The sequence below is a fragment of the Cavia porcellus genome, unplaced genomic scaffold, assembly GCF_034190915.1.
Source record: "Cavia porcellus strain 051 isolate PalLab524CR breed Dunkin Hartley unplaced genomic scaffold, mCavPor4.1 scaffold_12, whole genome shotgun sequence".
NCBI lineage: Eukaryota > Metazoa > Chordata > Mammalia > Rodentia > Caviidae > Cavia > Cavia porcellus.
In genome coordinates this window covers 57,307,772-57,329,002 of record NW_026947495.1, presented here as the reverse complement: position 1 = coordinate 57,329,002, position 21,231 = coordinate 57,307,772, and the positions used below count along the sequence as shown (strand labels likewise).

The window sequence follows — 21,231 nt, the reverse complement described above, 5'->3', positions numbered from 1 at the left end:
AGATTGAAAATATTTTTTAATTGCCTCTGTACTGAACATGGGTAAGCTTTATCCTTATCATTACTCCTTTTACAACACAGTCTAGGTTTTATAATAGGTATAATAATCTGTATATGATTCAAATCTTTAGGAGGTGTGTGTAAGCTACATGCAATTCTACACCATTTCAAGCCAAGGACTAGAGCATCAGTAAATTTTGGTACCCATGGATGAGGAGATGGGGAGAGATCTTGGGATTAATCTTCACAGATACTAACCATGGATAACTATATCTTAAAATGAGGCTAGAAATTTGGTAAAGAAAAAGGAAAGGTTTTTCCTGGGAAAAGACTTCTCTGGATTTCTTTGGGTGAACAAAATATACATGAATGCCGAGTCTGTGGAATACAGTGACACGAGGTACTAAGCTGCCCATCTTTCACTTTTTAGTGAGCTCATCTCCCCAAGCACTGGAGAAAAACAACTCAAACCAAAGCACTTACATTCCCTTTCCCCTCCTCATTGTCTCTACCTCCCCACCAACCTCCTCAAGCCTAAACAGACCCATTTTCCGCTGGTGACAAGTGGTTAAGGACATGCTCCCCTTAAACTATGCTGTTCTCATTAGGTGCCTCTCTGGGCTGAGAGCCATTGCTAATCGATAAAACCTGTCTAAAACACTAGATCTTCTTCAGCCTCTAAATTTCACATTTCTCTAGCTCATTAGACTAAGTCAGCTGTAAACCAAAATATATGTGTTTTTGAGCAGTACCGAGTATTTTAGCTAAGATAGTTATCTCCGAGCAGCACTGCCTGGTTGGAGCTATAGAGAACACGACCTCTACACAGAAGCTGATTGATGGACAATTGGTTCATTGACCACTGAGGAGTAAATAAGTAACAGCAACTATCGGGGCTGCCTCACCACACTCTGCCAGCTCCTCCACATTGCTCACTGAGCAGGACCACTCAGACTTGGACACTGACCTCGGTTGCTTGAGTTGTTTGCTCATCTCTAATGCCTTCCAATTTATCTCATTACAAACTGTTTATTAAGAGGACAGATCTCACAGTTCAAGGCAGAAGAGCAGGGGTTAGTAGCCCAGATATGAGACAGGCAGGCAGTGGTTCAAGAGCCCCTGAGCAAATTATGTTCTTTAGCCTCCATTTTCTCTGAAATGCTGTGACGACATTTACTTGGAAGCATATCTGGTGAGCTAAGATAGTTTCATGGCTGCTACCTAGGCAGAACCTTTCAATCCTTACGGTAGTATCTATCACTTCTACCTCGTGAGGGTCTGCTTTATATGTCGCTCATGTCTAGGAGTGAATTTCTTATTTGTAGTGCTTTTGCTATTCAGGTCCACCTAAGGGATCTCTGTCCTGTGTGCTGTGGTAGGCTCAGCAGCATCCCTGGCCTCTGCCCGCTAGATGCCAGGAGCACTTCTCTCCTAGCACTGCCAAAATGTTCTCAGGTATTGCTGAATGTCTCCTGTGGGACAAGACCACCCTCAATGGAGAGCTACTGGTCTACGGCCTTCTTGTCTTGAAGCTTCCAAACTTTGTAGCACCCAGAACTACTCTTCTGGAAACTGGGCTGTTATATCTGATTGATAAGAGTTTTTTTTTTTTTAAATGACCCTTAACAAAAAAGTTTTATAACCTAAAAAAATTACTTTTTTCTGCTTCAAGCATAACTTTCTCTAATTGTTTAGAAAATGACTTTTCTCATCAGGATGATGGGCAGCAGTGAGCAAAGTCAGGTTTGTATATGACACTATTTGTGAATTTAGAAATTATCAAACTAGGCTGAGGTGCACACCTGTAATCCTAGCACTTTGGGAGGCGGAGGTAAGAGGACTGTAGGTTCAAGCCTGAGCAGTGTAGTGACTTAGCAAGATCTTATTTAAAAAAAAGATGAAAAATGTAGTTCACTGTGAAGATCCTGATCCTGGGTTTTATTCCCTTGTACTGGAAAAAAAAAAAAAAACTTACCAAATGAATACTCAGGGCATTAGGCTGGATTTTGTTGAACCTGCTGAGTTTGGTAGATTACATATTTTCTGGGGGTGCTCTTTGGATGGGTGGCAAATTCAGAGTATACGCCTAGGAAGCGCATGGTCCTCGAGATCCTGGATGACAAGTCAGGTAGGACAGCAGTAACTGCTAAGGTCTACTGAGTGTTTGCCATGTTCTAAGTCCTCTTCTAGGACTCATAAATATTTATCTCATTGAAATGCATGATGAAGTCATCTCTATTTTGTGGGTGAGGAAACAAATGCAGAAATGCAGCCTAATTGGCTCAAGACACAGTGGTAGTGGTGACTCAGAGCTGATACCCAGACGTCCTGTTGCACCCTTGTCTTCTGCCTTCCTGCTCAGCTCTGGGGAGTGAGACCGTGCACCCCTCTAGCTCTGGCCTGGGCATTATGCTGAGGTTCAGTAAATGCAGCAGGAAACAGGGAAGAAAGAAAGGAAACATGGTTTCCATTCTGACTCCAGGGGTGTTTCATGATTTCTGAGTCATCAGAGGAATGCAAAAATATAATGGTCACAATTTTAATTTTGTGAACAATTTATCTCATATTTATCTTTTGTAATCATCACTGTATTTCTGGCATGGGGTAAATATCCATAAGTCATTTGCTAAAGCTAGAACAAAAACTCTAATCTCTGAAGTCTCAAGTTATGTGAGAGAAATGGCAAAGAGGTGAACACATTGTCATTAGATGGAGGAATAAAACATTTTATAAAGAATTCTTTACCATGCAGCAAAAGATTCCAAAGGAACCATAAAAGGAGAATGAATGCTCTCTTCTGTTTCCATAAAGAATGCTGAAATAGGAACTGCCTATCCCCAGCAATAGGAAAATATTGCACTTAATATTGCTCACTTCTGCTTTCTTTAAATTTCCCTTCCTATGTTTCTTTTCCAAGTAAAAAACTTAAAATATAATTCGTTGATTTCACATCTTAGTTATGTTCCTCTGAGCTCTTTAAAGATGAATGACTAGCTTTAAAACTAGTTAATCATGCTGATAGCAGACTGTCAAATCTTTGCTGTTTTGTTTGTTTTTTAAAATATGGTTTCACTATGTAGTCCAGGCTGGCTTGAACTTAATGCGATCCACCTGTCTCGGGCTTGCAAGTGCTGGGATCACAGAGTGTGCCACCATACCTGGCCTTTTACTTACTTTTGAATTGTTGCAATCATGGCCTGAATTGAATCAACAGACTTGTTTATGAAATATATCAAATAGCAGTTGGCAACAGCTTTGTAAGTTCTTTTAATACCACAGTGGACTATGTATATGTCTTATATATATAAATACTGTCAACCTGGTTGATTTACACAGAACTCTTTGCTTTTTTAGTGAAATAAAAAATTCTGTTTTTAACCACAGTGCCCTTTTTCAGGGACTTCTGTACTTTTCTGTAAACAAAATGAACATTAAAGTATAATGACACACACCATTTGTATGACTAAAGAATGTGTCTGTAGAAAAGAAAATTCAAGTTGGGCTCCCAAACTTTGGCAAACCAGAAAACTGGAGTGAAAGGGGCTCTCTGTGAAATGCACTTGCTTTACACACCAAATGCTCCTTTGGCAGTGATGTCAACAGCGTAGGTGAGATGCTGTTCTGAATCATGGGAAAGGAAGCTCCCTTGCTCCATGTGCTGAAGCCCCTCTTCCTTAAATACATTTCTCCTGGACCCCAATACCCGGGTGGAGGCAGCCCTCAGCTCCCAGTCCGGGCGTTGACTTGAGGCAGGGAGGCAGGCTAAGTACCTGTGGAGCCTCCTCTGTTGGTTTCTGGGTGACACAGCTCTGCCCACCTTCCCACCAAGAGTGCCAGCCTGCTCTTACATGGGGATAAGCCATTGGATTTATATTTTGCATTTTTAGTTTTTAAGGAAAAAAATATCTGATTTTCTTTTTCTTCCTAGAAAACGTTTAAACAATCCTACCACAATGTATGTAGTTGGTAATTGATTATCTTTAGTCTTCCTAGGTTGCTTATTTTTGCCAATAGAGCTCTTGACAGCACTGGCAGAAGTCATGGTTATTTTTTTTATGGTTACTGAATAAAACTGATAACTGGAAGGAAATGCACGTTGTATGTTATCACATGGTCCCAAAACTTCAAAGGAAGATTAGAAACAGGATGTGTCTACAGGTGCAGAAGATGTGTTCAAATCTTCAGCAAATTTTTTTCTATCACAGTTAATATCATTGCACAGATGAAAAGTTTAGAGCTTTTAAATACTGTCCTTTCAGACAACGACATTTGTTTACAGGGTTTCAAAACAATTCCTGTTTTCCCTAAAATAGATGAGGTAATATTTTTTTGGTGTGTTTAAACACTGATTCATTCTACAAATTGAGTGCCCTTTTAAAATGTCAAAATATATGATACAAAGATAATACACATACTTAAATGTTAGCTCATGTGGGACCTAGGTAAGGATATTCTACCTACAGGATACTAAGATACAAAAAGCACAATGCCTTCGCTTAAGCAAATCATGTAGTGGGGCATTTCAGAGTCAGTTGTACAATCTTTAACTGAATGTGTTTTATTTAAATACCTGCCAAAAGGTCAAGCAGTTGAGAAACAGAGCCATACCACCACTGAAACACAGCCGTGTCTTGGCTCAGGAACACTTCTGTTTGCAAATAATTCGGTTCATAAATGAAAGTGTTCTGCAAAATTTTGCTTCCATTTGCAAACTCCACGTCGGATAACAAATATGATCAAGTGCATCTTCCCCACACAAACACAAACACAAACACAAACACAAACACAAACACAAACATAGCCATCTTCCTCCAAATTTGTAAAACAAATTAAGTTTGTGGACAGAGGTACCACTGTACCAAACTGCTGGATCATAAAATGCAGAGTAAGTGACTGAGCACATTTTTTACTGCAATTCTAGGATCCAGGGATCAAATGTACAACCTCAGGAGCTTCCCTGCTTCCTTTCAATCATTTTCCTCACTCAGTTTAGTGTGTGTGTCTGTGTGACGCACGTGTGCATATACATATGTGCATTCACATAGGTTGATATTTTATAGACACAGATGGGATCTATCACTCCTGTAAGAAACTCACTTGAGGTCCCTGACCCTTTGGGAGCTGTTCCCTCTCCAGGTACCAACCAATCATAGAATTCCTAGACAGTGTCAGAAAGCCACAGTGAGAGTAACCACCAGAGGAGAATTTGATTGTGACTCTGGGGTGCAAAAGGACATTTGAAGAGAGACCCACAGGAGTGGACGCAGGCGCTGGGTCACACAGAGATCACCGCCGTGGGGAGATGGACTCAGCTCACTCACAGTCTGCTGCATTCCAGAAAAGCAGCAACAGCGAAGGAATCAAAGAAAGTTTAGATTGACTTGATAAGTGAAGGAATAAGGGACAAAACCTGGTCACCAGTTACCTTATGAAGATGACTTGGGGTGCAGAAGCTGCTGGTGGCCTTGCTCAGCCGACTGCACCTTCCTGTTGTGCTCAGGGGAGGAAGTGCCACTCTTACACTCCGAGCCTCTTGAGCTGCGGTACCGGGACTTCCTTCAAACTCTGGTCCTCGGCATGTGTGAGGAGTTTTCTCCTGGCTCAGAGTCACACCCATTGTGACACTGCATGCTGACTAAGTCTCGACTGTATGGAGGGGGAGTCAGGAAGCCGGAGGTCATCTGTTTTTTGATAAAATGAATTTAGCTACTTACAGAACGATCTTAAAAATGATCAACAGCATTCTTTTTATTGTGACTACAATCTTCTGAACAAATGCAGTAGCTGAACTATTGTGACAGGGGAGCATTTTGTAAACTGCCTGATGCATTGTGTTAATAATTTAACTTTTGAATTATTATTGTTCATGACCTAGTTGGTATTTTTTTAAATTCCTGTTAACATGCTTGTGACTATTTGGTAACCCTTTCTTCCTAAGAGACTAAGTAGGAGAAATCAGTCACCAGCTGATGATTCTGTCCACTGTTTTAGATGGTTCAGCATGGCGATCAAAGCCAAACAATGAAACAAGGTTTTGGACAACTCACGGTTCCTAATTTGTGGTTTATGGCGTACAATGAGACTTAACTGCTGTGGTCTCTGAGACCATAAAGAACAGGAAAGGAGGCCTCTTCTCTTTGTGGATGGTGCATCTGGACCTTGGGACATCAGAGGAAAGTACACTTTTGAGGCTTTAAGTGATGAGGGAAGAGATGGACTCCCTTACAGACACACACACACAATTTAGTCACACTGGCAGATAAACCTGTATACAAGTTTAATGTTATACCCACACTCTTCCTTCTTTGAAACATGTAATTTACTATGGCTCAGCTGGGGTAAGCATAGGAAGAAACCTCTGTCCACACAGAGAATCCAGTGGTGGTGCCCACACTTTTAAATCAAGTGGTGGTGGAGGGGTGTATTTTCCTCCAAAGGAACAAACAATCAAAACTGAAGTTTACTCAGGACAATATTTAGGATGCCTGAAATGTGCCAAATACACCTCTTTCCCTTTAAAAATCCACAAGTTAAACTAAAGCTGAAATATGAAATCTCAGAGAAATAAGACAAGGACTTAAATCCACATGAGGAAAGATATGAAAAATGAATACTGGACCATTTCTGTGACTGACAGGTGGAAAGGACTTTGGGTACCTGAGTGACCCTAGGTATTGGAGGGAAAGGGCAAAGAAAAGGTTTTGTCAGTGGGAGCTTCAACTTGCTTAATAACATTGCAGTGTGCACCTCTGAGAGACATTCCAAAATGTTTCAAGCAGGCTTCCTGAAAAACCAGATGTTTAGACCATGTCACATATTAGGAATGGGAATTCTTGCTGTCTGTCTGGTACATTCCTCAATCCCAGTGGACCTAACTGAAGAAGTCAGCTTCCCTACAGGCACCAGAGTTGGAACATCTGTCTCTCTGCCAGCTGGCCCCGTCTAGGTGCTCAGCTGATGGAATCATTTGTTGGCAGCACCTTATCCTGACAGTAATCAGATCCACATTCAAATTCACATCCTAACTACTCAGTTGTCTTTTATTCCACACCCTTAGCATGCAACTGTTGAAAGTGCCATTTTAATTTTTTGGTCATCAAAGGCAGTGGATCATAATATATGATACATTACGCATACACATGCACAGACACACACACACACACACACACACACACACGTGCGCGCGCACACACACACACACACACACACAGACATGAGTGTATACCCAGGAACGAATTGCCATTTGATGCTTTTCTCTAGTTTTTAAAAAAACATAAAGATATAAAGGTGCACTATGCATTTCTTTCAAATGTAAATTGGAGTGTTGCTTATTGAACTGTAGTTACATAGGGGTAAAGTCACATATTGCTACAGAAAAACAGTAAAGATAGGGCTTTTTTTCCTTTTTCTAAATCAATAGTTCCTCCATGTTTCTGCCCACGAGTCCTTTCTCCATCCCTTTCCAAACATCAAAGCAGGAGGAGAATAGCCATGGCTGGCTCAGGCAACATGTACCAGGCTTCTTACAGCTGTGTGGCTCTGGTGATCTGTGGTCTGAATCAGAGACTCCTGGGAGCGGACTTCTGGAGAAAAGCAGTGACCTTCCCCGCAGGCTGTAGCGACTCTACAGTGTGTCTGTGCAGTGTGGTTCCTGCCAGCAAACCTGGCCACAGGCCTGCATTGTTAACTTCCTCTTTCCTGCCGGGATAATGTTCTCTAAGGCGGCTCAGCCTCTCTGAGTAGCTATGAATTGGCATTATGACTTTATGTCTTTAGATGTGTACTTTGTGTTTTATTCTTCCTCCTTTTGTCAACAGACTGTTGTTTTATTTTCACAATAAAGGAAACCCATCCTTTAGTCTCCTTTTTGACACCGACAAGCCCTCTGACCTGGGAGCAGCTTATGAGTAGCTAGGCTTGGAGCTTTGTAATGCTTTTGGCTTTTCATGACTCCCAGCTGTAAGATGAAGCAGGCTAATCTCTTGTTCCTCTGCACTGTAAGATTCTCGGATACATTATCAGGGTCTGAGTCATGGGAGCAGTCGGTAAATTCTTTGAGAAAAGTTCTTTCTTACTTGCGAAATACATTTTTGTGTCTCATACAAAAAGTCCTGAGCTGAAACATGAGAAGTGTTATGTGAGAGATCACCAAGGAATTGGCTGAGAACTTGAGCAAGGGATGACCAGAAATGCTGAGGGTTCTGGGCAACAGGGAGCCTTGGAAAAATGAGGGTGGAGACTTGGAAAAATGAGGGTAGGAAAAAATGGCCCCTTGTGGCTTGTCAGTTTTTAAAGAAATGGTTCAAAAGAAAGGGGAACTAGAGGAGGGGAGTGGGAAGGAAAGAAGGGAAAAGAAAACAAAACATAGAAAAGGATAAAATGGAAACAAAGCTTTGTGAATAAGGAGGGGAAGAGGGCTCGAAGGGAGTGAAGGGGATTGAGAATAGAGGAAACAAGATATATTATGTTCAGGTACAAACTCCTTATGATGAATATGTTCATTATGTATAGGTAAATTGTACCAATAAACATGGTGCTCACAGAGGGAAAGAGGCAAGATTCCTTTTGATGTGGCCCGTCACATCTGAGCAGACTTCTTCCCTGAAGCAGAACCTAACACCCAGCTAGCTAATCCCCTCTGAAGTCCTACGATCCTTACTAAGCACAGCACGCATGAGCTGCCTTTTGCTGGAGGGAAAGTGTGAGAGACCAGAGGCAAATTGAGGCTTAATTGGTCTTCTCTGAGAGCACAAGGGAGAAAGTCAGTACAGCTAGTTTAAAATGTTTACCTGAGCAGGTATTAGTGGATAATGGGAAGCAGATGCGTCTTGTGTCACTTTTATTGTTTGTGTCTCTGTCTGGGTGAATAAGAGAGGAGCCAGAGGCCAGGGGCTCCTTTGCCCTAGAAACAAGAGCCCTAATGTTAAACTAACTTTTCTGCTTTGTCATTCATCCTCAGTCTCTGGGTCAGAGGAACAAACTAGCTGCAGGACTAGGTACCTGCAAGTGGCACCAGGGCAGGGACAGCTCTGAGGAATGGGCTGCTTCTCCATGAGTGGTGCCTGGGAAAGGCACCTAGGGACCAGCAACAGGCTGGTGCCAGTGGCATGAACAGCCTTAGCTCTGCAGACACGGGACCCAGGAGAATTTGAACAAACAAACTTTCCTAAGTTAGATCAAAATTCCTTTGTGCAATCATACTTCTGCACGACTCTCCACTCTTTGGCAAACCTAGCATAAAATGCAGTTTTTCTTGTTTCTGTGGGTCTTCATTTCCCAAGGCTCCCCTAACACATAGAACTTCTACTGAATAAAGATGTATGCTTTTCTCTTGATAACTTTTTGTTATAGGAGCCTCAGCCAGGAGCCTTGTGGTGGATGAGGAAAGAACCTTTCCTTCCTTACAGATCACATGGCAATGCTGTTAACAAAACCTATGGAAAACAGGACACATTGTTATAACCTCCTTGTTGAGGCTGGTGGGCTGCCAGCACAGAAAAAGCCTGCAGTGAAGTAGCTCTCAGGGGCATTCTGGTATGCAGCAGATATATGCTGGGACATGTCCCACGTACACAATCCTTGCTTTATCTTTACCATGAACCAGGGGCACTTTCTGGCTGGCATCTCAATGCAGCGGGGTCATTTCCCCAACTTCTCTCTGAATGGAGAACTTGTCCTTTACTAAGTCAGGGCTGTGACACTGGTTTCAGCTGAGCTCCTGTCTGAATAGGGCTAATTTCACCTTTAAGCAAAATCTCGGAGGCCAATAATTTCAAGAAATATTTCTGCCATTTTTAAAGTTAGTTTATTATACAAAAATAATTCAGTCTCATCAAAAAGTGGATAGAAGACAAATTGCTCTTCATGTAACTAATCAGAGTAATAAAAATCATTTTCAGTTTGCATTAACGTGTTACATGAGCGGGGCAGCCACAAACAGTTGCTTTGGCTTTAATTTATACTTGAGAAAACTGAAAAACAGAAGGGTCACATACTTATCTACTTACTCAATCCAGGTCTGTTTTACTTCAGATATAGGGATGCTATATTCATCCCTATTTCAGATATATCAAAGACCCACTAATGTAACAGCGTTGCAAGATCATATTTAAGTATATTTTTTCTCCTTATGAGTTTGTGCATCTTCATATATATATAAAATATTTTGTATATATATCTGTTATGTATATATAAAATATTTTGTATGTATACATACGTATATATATATATATATATATAAGCAAAATATTTCATAGGGCTGAAACTGTGACACTATGGTAGAGTACTTGCCCAGCATGCATGAAGCCCTGTGCTTAATTGCCAGGACTGGAAAAAAAGTTTTATGCACAGTGGGTTTTTTCTTAAAACAAATTGTTTATAGATTTATCCTGAACACTTTCCGCTATCAATAAGTGTTCATTAATTCACCAGAATTTTTAAAAATAGTTGTATAGGTTTGCTTGGCTAATATTCTATAACTGGCATTAGGATTGTCTCTGATTTTTCATTTTTTATGTGTAATTCTTTGATGGATGTAAGTACGCAAGTAATTGTTTCTTTCAAGTGATTTTTAAAAAAACTGCATCATTTGAGTGTATTTTATGGTTGGGTTTCTTCAGTAAAGGACAAGCCTCTATATATTCATGGATTTATGTACAAAGTGGTGATTGAAAAATACAATATGTTTAAATTTTAAAAATTACAATAAAAGATATGTTGCCATTAATATCCATCAAGATATTCCTCCTTGATTCAAATACACTTATCCCATCACTCTTGCCCTGTCTGACGCAGGTCTGGAAGTCCTCTTTTCTGAGTGTGTTTATGAGGTATGATCAAAACACACTGAATGCTGTTGCTGAATGCCTTCCATTGGAAAGGCAGGCTTGGAAAAACACTATGTTTTCACCAGCCTGGCACTGCACTACTTCTGGCTCTTCCCCAAAGTCAAAGTACCATGAAAGATAGACATTCTGAGTCAAATAAGGATATCCAGGGAGCCAAAGCCAGCCAAAGATACTCATGAAAGAGGATCTCTATCTTCTTGTCCTCCATTCATTTGTATGACGGTCCATAAAAGTACACTTTCCCTGGTTTTGGGGGCATCTTTCTTTTTGAGGGTTCCCATGTCATGTAAAGCCTTGGTTAAATAAACATATATTATGTTGTTAGTTTATATTTTGAGTCCCCACCATACACCCTGAGAAAGATGAAAAAAATTACCATTTTTCTCCTACATCAGCAAACAAAATGATTGTTGTTCTAAGCCACTAAATGTTGGCATAATGTGTTATACGACAAAAGCTAAGGGATACAAACTTGCATAGGAGATGTTTATTTGTATGCACCGTTAATTGAGTCATTTGCAATTCCAAGATACAACATGGCACAGAGAGGACCTAATAATGTCCTGTTTTGGTTTGCTAGTCTTTCCTACTTAATGGGTCACTTAACACAGATTTCAGAAGTATAAAATATCGTTTTTTCTATTTCCTTGTCAGTAAAAACATAACTTACTCTGCAGTAAGTAAGTAGTTAAGTGGTAAAATACTTATAAAAGCCAATGTGTAGTGATTCCTTGGACAAGGCAGTGTCCTATGTTTGCAATGAGTGGAAAAGTTATTTAATTATTGTTATTAAGTACTTAATATAAAAATGTCAGTAAAATTTTAAAATAACTATCAAACAGGGTAAACAAACTACTCAGTGATAATCTAAAAGGTTTACTTTTAGAGTGAGGTCTGGGTGCTCTCCCTAAAAGTAAACCTAAGGAGGAATGGTTTTGTTTTTCATTCTTGGAAATTTTTCAGTGAAGGGAGTTTGTTTGCACCATTGTTGCTTTAACTTTATGACCTTTGGTTCTTCTTTTCTCTTCCTGTAAACCTTTTTCTGATCATTTATAACTAATCTCTATTTCACCTTTTGCATATTTTTTGTCTTTGTTCTATATATTCTAGAAGAATTCTCACATTTATATGGTTGTGTGCTGCTTAACAATAGGGTTGCATTGTGATAAATGTGTTATTAGGTGATTTTGTGGTCACAGACATTAGAATGTACTAATGTCTAAACCTAAACAAGCAAAATCTTAAAAGGCACATTACTCCTTAATGGTGCTCTATTTGAATAGTCCAGCAATTCAGGAGGGCGTCTTGGGGGAGGAGCTGGGTCATGACTTCTATGGCTCCTACAGGACACCAGCAATGGGCACTTATTGACATGCTTGAAGGCCCTGGGTTCTCACCATGCCAGATCACATTTTTGTAACCCAAAACATTGTCCCCAAATAAGGCCATTATGCTTCCCTCAAGAGCCTTAAAACCTGGCTTGACCTCCTTATGGATGAAAGTCCTTTTGGGGATCCATTTCCAGAATAGGGAGGATTCATCTAGACTGAACATTTAATGTGTGTATCAGTCAGAGGTTAGTACAGAAAGAGATTTAATGCAAGATATACACATATATAAGAATTTTCAAGATTGGCTTACAGTTGCTGCATGCAGAATCCGGGGTGGAAGAGTGCAAAAGGGCTGTCTGCACACTGGAGAGCCGAAGAATCTGGGCACTCACTGCGGTGTCCTGTGCGAGTCCATATCAGGAGGCCGGAGGGTCTGCGTTGGAAGGCGGAAGAGTCTGCACTGAAGCCAGAAGACAGTGTCCAAGGTAAAGCTGAGGACTGGAGCTTCCTCTCTGACTGGAGCCTTCCTTCTTTGCTTCCTTTTATTCCATCCAGGCAGCAAGCCTATTGGTTGCTGTCACTTACACTCAGGATAGATGATCTTTCTTTAGTAAATCCCCTCAGCCAACCCAGAACTATGCTGATCTAATCAGTTAACAATCACAGTCTTTACGTAGTTTTACTCTACTATCAGTTTATTCAGTTTCCAAAAATTCCTCATCTGTCTTGGTATGAGACTCACAGTCTCAGCCCTCACATTCTACATTACGTAATGAATAACGACTCTTTAAAAAAAAATGTTATTAGTGTATTTTAGGTGTATAGGATGAGTTTCAATAAGGCATATTTTACAGCACACAGCATACTTTGATCATTTCCACCTCTATCTCCATTATCATGCTTGCTTTTCCCATCTTCTACTCTAATAGTCTCCCCCTTACCTTTATGTCATCTTAAGACAGCTGGGGACCCACCATGGAGGGACAGGAGTCTGGGCTACAGCATGGTCTGTTTTTCAACAAAGACCCTGGTAAAACCACAAAGACATAATGTTTGCCTGATAGGAGAAAATGTTATCAGGGAAAAACCTAAATAAGCCCCTAAATAACTCAATTGCGCTGAGTTAACTTAAACACAACTTTTGGAGGTCATGCAGTGGGCAAGGTGTCATCATTTTCCACTAGTTTTGCTCTAGGCTACATCTTGACCCAGGGGTTGTGATGACAGTCGCTTGGGTTACGTCCCAGGAACCTGAAGCCCCTTTTGCTGAAAGTACAAACTTTTCACTTGAGCGCTGGAGAAATCTGACCAATGATTAACATGGGATAAAAGCTTGGCATTTAATTCTTCACTTTGTGTCTGCTCCTCTGCTGTCTTGACCCTTAAGTCAGATTCTATTCAGCTTTCTGAGTAGACATGTTGATAATCATGTTTAAATGTTTTATTCTAGACTATGATGCACAGTTACCTTGGACTGTTTCTCAGTGGAGGTGGTACGTGTTTTTCTTTCTCTCTCCTCTTTTCTGTCACCACCCCATGCTTTTTCTGAAGCCTCCAAAGTCCAGGTACATGAAGTCCTTTGGTCCTGTCATAGGGCACAGATCATAAAATGGTATATTTTGTGCAGGACAATGGCACAAGATACTTGAGAATCTGGCAGTCTCCAGGATGAGTTAACCATATTACCTGATGTTCCAAGCCATCATGAGAAGAAACAGCCTTTGGAACCATGCCCTTGACCAATGGAAATTATGACTTCGGCCCATTCAGCAAATCAATAAAACCTTGCTAATCATTCTGTTCTCTTTGTTCAGGAGTAGTATCTTGGTTACTCTCTAGACCAATTGCTGATTCCTCTTAGCCAAAACCCCAGTTTGGCATCCAGTCTATCTCTGTCTTTCTGTCCCATCACTGTCTCTTGCTCTCTGTTTAGTCACTTGAGTCACTCAGAGGTGATGGTAAATTTAACACGGTTGTGGTGGGAGGGGATCCAGTCTTTTCTTATTGTAAACAAATGCTTTACTTTAACTGCCACTGTCATGGAGCTAGAAGCTATTTCTGTTTGCTCTTCAATCTAGGTTATCAGAAGTTTTCCCATATTTTACATAAGTCTTTGAATTTTTTTAAGTTTCACTGCCTCCAGTAAAGCAGATCCTTTGATAACTTCTGTCATTTGGTTCTTGTTCTTCATGATGATAGCCACTCTTTTCATATATTTTCCTCCATTCTAGTCTTTAATAACTCTTACTTTTGTGTTTCAGTCTCTCAATATGGCCTCTTATCGGCAACATTAGCAATGAATTTAGTAGCTTAGGCACCACAATGAACAAATTACGAGATTAAATCTAGTTCACGAGAAAATGATGCACTCAAGATTATGAAGTCAACATGAACCGCATGAGGCTGCTGCTAGCATGCATGATACAGCATATTAGTTTTCAGTAAAAAAAAAAAAAACAGGCATAGACATTACTCTAAAATAATGATAAAATTATAAAATAGTAACTGTGTAAGTAATAATCATTTTTTACCACAATCACATATTATGCACTGTACACAGCTGAATGTGCTACACTTTTATACAACTGGCAGTATGGTAGATTTGTTTACACCAGCATCAACACAGACACATGAGTACTGCACTATGCTATGATCTTTTCACTTGCAATGGCATCTCTGGGGAACAGGATTTTTCCATTATAATCCTATATGGCACATGACTAGAGATTGTGTCACCGGTTCCATTTCCCTTAGTGGTGGCTTGTTGTTTACCATTTGCAAGGAAGATTTGAATTCCGATAATGTGTCTTTAGTTTCCTAATTTCCTTCCTTATCATGCTGTATTATCTTTTTATGTAATTATTTTTCCTCCCCACGTCTTTCACTTCTGTTTCATTTTATCTGTGATTCTATGTTTTCTACTCAGTATGCCAAAGAATTTTCTACAAAATTTTTTGATGTGGTTCTATAGTAAATCACTTTCGGATCTGTATACTGAACTCCCACCACTACTATGATAGAGAACTACAAAGAGAATGACTTCAACAAAACTTGATTTTCTTTCTGTTCTAGAGGCTGGATGTCCAAGGGCAAGATGATGTCAGATGTGGTTTCTGCTGGGGCCTGTCACCTTGGCTTATAGGTGATTGACCAGCCCATTGTGTCTTGCAATGGTCTTTCCTCTGTATTCCGCCATCCCTGGTGTCTGATTATGCTCCCTCCTCTTCTTATAGGGATGTTAGTAACAATACCCACCTGGATAGATGACGCTCCCTTCCCATCAGTAAGTATCATGTGGGTGAACATCATATTTGTTTCTAGATTTTTAAAAATTTTATTTAAAGAAAGAATAAACAAAACAGAAAATGGGTAGAAATAATACATACTTTCAAAGAGAAAAACAGTAAGAAATCACTAGTTGATGATTACAGATTGTTCTTTTACAAATAGTTATTCAAGATACTAAAGTGGAGCAGATAAAGTAGGGATTCAAACAGTGAGACTGCAACCAGTTCTGTTCAACTATTCAACAAAAATTTAGTAATATGGTTATTAATCCTGTACACTTAAACATACATGCAGATATCCACATCTTCATTTATGCTGAGATTGAACAAACCCAAGCAGGCTGAAATCACTCTAAACAAAGAATAATACTCTTGCTGGGTTTCACATTACGATGCTCCAGGTCAGCACTGGGTACTGTAGTGTCTCTTTTTCTTCAAAGTATTTGTTCATTTCATCATGTGTCATAAGATCAGCTCTCATAAACTGTTTATAGGTTCTACACATGCATGAGTCTTAACATGTATTTCTATCTTTTCTATGTTAGAGGGAGAAACAAAACAAATCAAGATAAAACAAAACATATTCCTATAAATACATGAAACAAAAAAAAATAAGACCATTGTACAAAGAGTTCTACCATTTACTGTGTTGTCTCTTGTTATCTTCAGTAGAATTGGCTTTATCATCAGATATAGTATAATTGCATATGTCAGTACATAACAGTATTAATAAAAACACAACTTTGTATATAGTATAAAACTTCAAAAACTGGCAGTAATCAAACCAGAATGTGTATCATAGTGAGTCTTGTCATCTTCAGTGTAGTTGCCTATACTCTCAGACTTGATACTATCAATCATATCAGTTTTGAATAAAATCTGCCAATACCAAACAGCAATCAAACAGACCAGATTTAACTAAGATCAGTCATGATAAAACAGTGTAAGTCATACAGGGCTCCAGATTAAGTTAATAGGAAATTAAAGATGATTACTGTGCTATATCCTGATGTTTTTGGGATAGCAGTCTGCCCTCAAATCTAATGCAAGTAGACAAACTGGGACAGAACAAAATCTATCTAAGCAGAGTGGTGTGAGTAATGTGGGTTTTAAATCCTGATACACTATTAACAATATCCTCTAGCATCTTTTTTAAGACTCTCTCCCCTTTTACTTCCCCAGGGTACACTGTGAATTTTTGGGTCTCACCAAGACCCTTGGTTCTAAATTGGGGGAGCAACCTGTTATTTACCTAAGTGGTTCTGAACCTTCTGTCTCCTGGACTTGATCTCTAAGTGTATTCCTTGACCTATTAAAGCCTGTCTTTCCAACCTATCCACAAATACTGTCTAGTTGCCCCTATTACTCTCTGGTTCCCTGTCACATAGAGCATTGTTTTCTCATATTTGATTTTCAGTTTATATACTCTTTTTCATGTTAATTATATTTCCTATAAATAGCATATTAGTGGACCCTACCTCCTGACCTACTCTACCTGTGATTCTCTTTTTTATTTTTTAAAATTTAGTGTATCAAAGCCATCTATTTTAGAGATTATAATCAATCTTCTTTGCCTCATTTCTGTTATGCTCTTTTTTGCCATTAGTTGTCTGCTTATCTTCTTCATTCTGTTTTCTGTTCCATTCATTGAGGCCTCTCTGACACTTTTCCTGGAATCTTAGTACTTTTCTCTCTCTAGAATGCCCTGCAGTATTCTCTGTAGAGTTGGATTGGTGGTTGCGAATTTCCCCAGTTCCTCTTCATCTTGGAAGCATCTTGTTTCTGTATTAATTTCTAGAGATAGTTTTTCAGGGTATATCAATCTGGACTGGAGGATTTTTTCTTTCAGGGCTTGGAATATTTCACTCCCAGCTCTTCTTGACTTGGTGGTTTGTGTAGAGAAGTCTGCCATTATTCTGATAGGACTTCCTTTATAGATTATCTGTTTCTTGTCTCTAACAGCTTTTAATATTCTGTTCTTATATTGAATTTCTGGGATCTTGATTATTATATGCCTGGGTGTAGCTCTGTTTTGGTTGTAGGTGGCTGAAGTTCGGTATGCCTCATACATATGAATATCATTTCCTTTTCCTATGTTTGAGAAGTTTTCCTTAATTATTTCTGTAATAGCCTTTGTAGCTCCTTTGTACTGCTGCTTCTTCATTCACATTCTTTATTCTCAAGTTATAGGTCCTCTTGTTGTCTTCTAGCCTTTGTATTTTTTTCTTCTAGCCTTTGTTTTCTTGTTATTTTAAAAAAGTTTTCCCTTTCATAATCCCACATTGCAAACCTGTCCTCCAGTTTGGATAATCTACCCTTAGTTTCTTTCAAGCAGTTTTGCCAGCTTTCCATAGAGTTTTTAATTTCCTGGTAATCTCTTTGAATCTGCTTCATGTATTCTATATTCTGTTTATATTCTTCATCAAACAGTTCTCTCCTTTGTTTGTGATCCTCCATTCTTCCGTCTGTGTCTTCTTGAGAGGTGCTTAGCATTTCTTTTATTAATCTTCTTATATCTTGCTTCACTTGGCTAAATATTTCACTTTTGAACTCATCTATGAGGTCCTGAGGATATCTCTTTATGGCTACTGGTGCTGTGTTTGATATTGCATGTTTGCTGTCTTCATTCTCCTTTGTATTTACCTGTCCTGGGTCAATGCTCTCAGGATTGGGGGTTGGGGAGTTTTTCTTGTTGCTTCCTCTTCCCATATATTTTGTTTCTTCTAGAAGGCCCTGGTTTCTTTCTTTATTGGCTACAATTCTTCTGAAGTATGCTGCTAGGTGATCCTTCCCACTGCAGTATGCTAGTAAGTTGCAAACAGGGGCAGTGTATGCTGGCCCCTCCCCTCTGGGTCAGCCAACCTTCTGAGGCCTTCACTGTATTAGTGTTTGCTGCCTCCCCTCTGGGTCAGTCAACCTGCAGAGGCCTTCACTGCATTAGTGTGCACCACCTATAGAGAATTGATTTGGGTTAACCTATTGGCCCTCAGCCAGGGTCGTGACCCAGGCCAAGCTCACCCCACCAATCCCGTTCAGGAAGGGAACAACTGACTGAAGTCACTGCTGCCCCTTGTTCTTGCCAGTCCAGCCTGGTCCCATAATGTTGTCTGTCGGGGCCCATTTTTTCTGTGTAATGGTTTTATTCTCATCACTCACCACAGGTCAATGCAAGTTTCCTGCTAGCTCAGCTCTCTAACCTCAGTGTGACTGCATTTCTGGTGAGTCCAAGTGGCAGGATTTTGGACAGCTTGGTAAGTTGCCGCAGCATGCAGCAGGAGCACTGAATCTTTAGCAGTTCCAATAATAGCACTGGGACTGTATGTTTGATCTATCCACCATCTTTTTGGGGTGAGCATCATATTTTGTTTTATTTCTGCTTAGCCATTCTTATACTAATAGATAGTTTTGAAATGATGTTTATCAATGAAATAAAACATACATTTACCTTGGAAGCACTGTCTGTTCACTTGTATCTCTCTTTCTCTTTTCATTCTTTCTTTCTTTTTCTTTCTTTCTTTCTTCCTTTCTTTCTATTTTTGCTTTGGGAAACAAAATAAAAGGAAAATTACAATGAAATAAACACAGTAAAACTCAAAATAGAGCTGGGAGGCATTGTGGAGGCAGAGTTTTTATGAATGATTATGGCTGCTGCCTGGAATGTGGAATTGGCCACATCCATCCTTTTACTTCAGACATCAGAAATGACCCAGAAATGACAAGACAGTTGTGTTGTGCCCTGAAGGTCAAGATACATATCAAAAAGTTATTCATGTCTTATTTCATGAACATCTGCATGTTGGCTATAGATTCTCTTTTTTAATCTGTTGCTCATGAAGACCATGTTCTTTTTCAACATTTTAGCTTCTATTTTTCCTACTTTCTTGGAACCTTAAGTCAGAGCTATTTGTGCCTATGATTCTCAAACTGCAATTTCTAAGGCCCCAAATAAAGTCCTTTTACTTTTGTAGTTTCTAAGTTTGGATTGCTTAAGAATGATAAAATATATAAAATATAAAATTTATCATTTAAAACTTAAAATGAATACTTCAGAAACATTAAGTACATTCACAAGTTTGAACAACAGATAATGCTATCTTGTTTCAGAAATTTTTAATCTCATCAAATGAAAACCTGTATCATTAAACAGTTATGCCCCATTTTCTCTCCCTTCAGTTCCTGGCAACCACTGATATATTTTTGTTTTTCTATGGATGTATCATTGTGAATATTTCACACAAATGGAACCATGTGGCTTTTTGTGTGTAGCTTTTTCCCTTAGTCCAGTGTTTTCAGGTTCATTCATTTGTGCTATGTATCAGTATTTCATTCCTTTTTATTCTGGTGTGTGAATACACCACATTTTGTTTAATTGTCCACTTGGTGATGGACATTTTGGTCATATTGGCTATTTGAATAAAGTTGTTATAAACATCCACATATGAATTTTTATTAAAACACCTGTTTCAAATCCTATTGAGTCTATACTTGGAATAGAATTGCTGAATCACTCATATAGTAAATTCTATGTTTAATTTATCAAGGAACTGTCTAACTCTCTTGTTCTATAAAATATTTTTATGTGTAAATTTTAATCTGGGTTATGATGGAAGTTTAATCCTAGCAGAAACATATCATGAAAAGATGTGGACATTCTGTGGATACTCTTTTGATGTAAACAAGTTTTTAGTGTCTTTTGAAAAATTTGTTTTTTTGTGGTACTGGGTGTTAAAATCAGGGTCTGCACACAGACCTATGTCTCTAGCCCTTCTGACAAATTTTTTTATTTTGAGACAAGGTCTTGTTAAATTGTTCAGACTGGGGATGAACTTGAGGCTCCTGCATCAAGATATTAATTTTGATGAATTCTACCTTATTCTGATTTTTTTCCTTTTTCCTATGCTTTTGCTGGTATGCTTAAGAAGCCATTGCCAAGCTGAGATCATGAAGACTGGCCTCTGTTTTCTTTTGAATTTTATAGTTTTAGCTCTGACACTTAGGTCCGTGATCTATTTTGAATTGATTTTTGTGTATGGTGTGAGTTAGTGGTTCAATTTCATTTTTGCACATATGGATGTTCAATAGCCCCAGCACTGTTTGTTGGAAAGACTATTCTTTCTTCATTGAATGGCCTTAGCACTTTTGTCAAAATCAATTGACCATAGATGCATAAGTTCATTTCTGAGCCTCAGTATTATTTCATTAACTTATATGTCCATTTATGTTAATATCACCCTGTTTTAGTTACTATACTCTACAATAAGTTTTGAAGTCAAGGAGTATATATCTTCAAACTTCATTCTTTTTTCAAGATGATTTTGGTTACTTGGGTTAGTTTTGAAGTTGCATACAAATTTTAGTATTGGGTTTTCCATTTCTTGGGGGAATAGAAGGATATTGAGATTGTAGGGATTGTGATGAATCTAAGAATCACTTTAAGGGAGTATTTCCATATTAGCAATATTAAGTTTTACAGTCTATGAGCATAGGATTTCTTTCCATTTATTAATATCTTCCTTAACTTTTTCTCTTCCTTTTTCTTTCTTATTCCTTTTGTGGTGCTAAGAATCAAGTCCAGGGCTTGAGCTTTCCAACTTCTGAGCCATTTCCCCAGACCTGTGTTTAATTTCTTTCAATGATGATTTGCAGTTTTCAGGTACAAGTCTTGTACTTCTTACATTAAATTTACCCCTAAATATGTATTTTAATATGTAATTGCTTTTAAATCTTCATTTTGGATTGGACACTAAAGTATCTAACTGGGTTTTGC

General features: G+C 39.0%; 1 protein-coding gene across 2 annotated transcripts in view; it reads right to left on the bottom strand.

Annotated features, from left to right (window-relative positions):
• Dhrs9 (dehydrogenase/reductase 9) overlaps window positions 1-12,695 on the bottom strand; it is a 28,201-nt gene extending 15,506 nt beyond the window's left edge. The window contains exons 1-2 of one of the 2 annotated variants that reach the window (XM_013142656.3): window positions 12,488-12,695; window positions 5,425-5,680 (exon numbers count right to left, since the gene is read on the bottom strand). The gene's annotated coding sequence lies outside the window, so the exon portion shown is untranslated. The remainder of the gene's footprint in view (window positions 1-5,424; window positions 5,681-12,487) is intronic. The other variant, XM_003478652.4, reaches the window with a different exon arrangement.
• Between the last annotated feature and the right edge of the window lie 8,536 nt (window positions 12,696-21,231).